The sequence below is a fragment of the Macaca fascicularis genome, chromosome 7 (genome assembly GCF_037993035.2).
Source record: "Macaca fascicularis isolate 582-1 chromosome 7, T2T-MFA8v1.1".
Taxonomy (NCBI): Eukaryota; Metazoa; Chordata; class Mammalia; order Primates; family Cercopithecidae; genus Macaca; species Macaca fascicularis.
Window position 1 is genome coordinate 58,112,533 of NC_088381.1, and position 2,120 is coordinate 58,114,652.

The 2,120-nt window shown below is 45.0% G+C and overlaps 1 non-coding gene across 1 annotated transcript; it reads left to right on the forward strand.

The window, feature by feature from the left end:
- Positions 1 to 207: 207 nt before the first annotated feature.
- On the forward strand, positions 208 to 311 carry LOC123574803 (U6 spliceosomal RNA). Its single transcript, XR_006699988.1, has one exon. It is a non-coding gene; the product is annotated as a U6 spliceosomal RNA (small nuclear RNA).
- The last annotated feature ends 1,809 nt before the right edge of the window (positions 312 to 2,120 follow it).

A 2,120-nucleotide genomic window follows, 5' to 3' on the forward strand; every position in this document is an offset into this window, starting at 1 on the left:
AAGAATCCTCAAGTGCTGAGGGGATAGTGAGTATTTAGGAAGTACCATTCAGAACATATGTACTGAGTTCAGCAAGTCACTATCATAGTCACCAGGTCAGGGGTGCATGAGAGTAGTGAACTAGTACTACTTGCCCACAGTACAAGGCCTGGCACCTGGCAAAGACTTCCCAACCCACATTTGTTGGGTTGATATCGAGTCAAGTATGCACACTTCACCAATGTGCTTGTCAAAACTGGAGTGATGCAGAGAAGATGGTAAGGTCCCTGTGCTAGGATGACATGCAAATCCATAAAGGGATACAAACATACACGGGAATGCCGGGCACAGTGGCTCACGCCTGTAATCCCAGCACTTTGGGAAGCCAAGGCAGGCAGATAATTTGAGGTCAGGAGTTCAGGACCAGCCTAGCCAACATGGTGAACCCCCCCCATCTCTACTAAAAATACGAAAATCAGCTGGGCATGTTTGTGCACACCTGTAATTCCAGCTACTCAGAAGGCTGAGGCAGGAGAATCACTTGAACCCAGGAGGCGGAGGTGGCAGTGAACCGAGATAACGCCACTACACTCCAGCCTAGGCAACAGAATGAGACTAACTCAAAAACAAACAAACAAACAACAACAAAAATACGCAGGAAAATAGTATCAAAACCCCAAAAGGAAGAATGTTCATCAATCTCAGAGGAGTGATTGCCACAGGGACCAGCACTGGGTGGGGTTCAAAGGAAACTTGATGTGTGTCTATTATGTACTGTGTTTTATTTCTTCTCTTTCCTCTCTCTTTTTTTTTTTTTTTTTTTTTTGACACAGGGTATCACTCTCTCACCCAGGCTGGAGGGCAGTGGGGCCATCATGGCTCACTGCAGCCTTGACTTCCTGGGCTCAAGCAATTCACCCACCTCAGCCTCCTGTGTAGCTGCTGGGATTAGTCGCATGCGCAACCACTCCCCACTAATTTTTTAAATTTTTTTGTAGAGTTGAGGTCTCATTATGTTGCCTAGGCTGGTCTCAAACTCCTAGGCTCAAGTGATCCTCCCACCTCTGTCTCCCAATGTTTTATTTCTTAACCAAAAAAAGAAAATAAAGGAGGAACTGAAACAAATATGATAAAAAGTATTTATTAATTGTAGGCAATGGATACGTTGGTATTATATTAACCTCTGTAATTCTCTGAAGATATGAGGTTTTTAAAAATAATATTGCAGCAGTATGCTACAAAAGTCATTATTTTTGTTTCCGTTTTGGCTCCAGCATGGAGGATTCCCAAGACTACTCTCAAGTTCAATGATTTGGTAGAAACTCGTAGAACTCAGAAAAGTTGTGATACTTACAGCCTCAGTTTATTACAGTGAAAAAATACAGATGAAAATGGCAAAGGAAGCCAGGCTTGGTGGCTCACGCCTGTAATGCCAGCACTTTGGGAGGCCGAGGCGGCAGAGCATGAGGTCAGGAGTTCAAGACCAGCCTGGCCAACATGGTGAAACCCCATCTCTACTAAAAGACAAAAAAATTAGCCAGGCGTGGTGGCAGGCACCTGTGATCCCAGCTACTCAGGAGGCTGAGGCAGGAGAATCGCTTGAAAACCCAAGAGGCAGAGGTTGTAGTGAGCTGAGATCATGCCTTTGCACTCTAGCCTGGGCGACAGGGTGAGACTCTGTCTGAAAGAAAGAAAGAAAGAAAGAAAGAAAGAAAGAAAGAAAGAAAGAAAGAAAGAAAGAAAGAAAGAAAGAAAAAGAAAGAAAGAGGCAAAGGAAAACGGTGCCTTAGGCAGAGTCCAGGACAGCCCAGGTATGAGCTTCCCACTATCCTCTCCTAGAGGAGTTGTACAGAGAGTACTTAATTCTTCCAGGAACAGCGTGTGGTGGTACACACAAAGTACGGCCAACCACAGAAGCTCATCAGAGAGTTTTCGTGTCCAGGGTTTTGTTATTCAGTCTCTGGCCTCCCCCAAGGTCAAACACAGTGCGGCCTAAGGCCCGCATCATAAATCACATTACTAACATTAAGTCATCTGACGTCGTCCAAGACCTCAGGTATACAAAGGCCCACCCTTTCTTTGGAATGTGCAGGGGTTAAACACCATAAGCCTGTGAGTTAATCCTTTATTACACAGTCCCC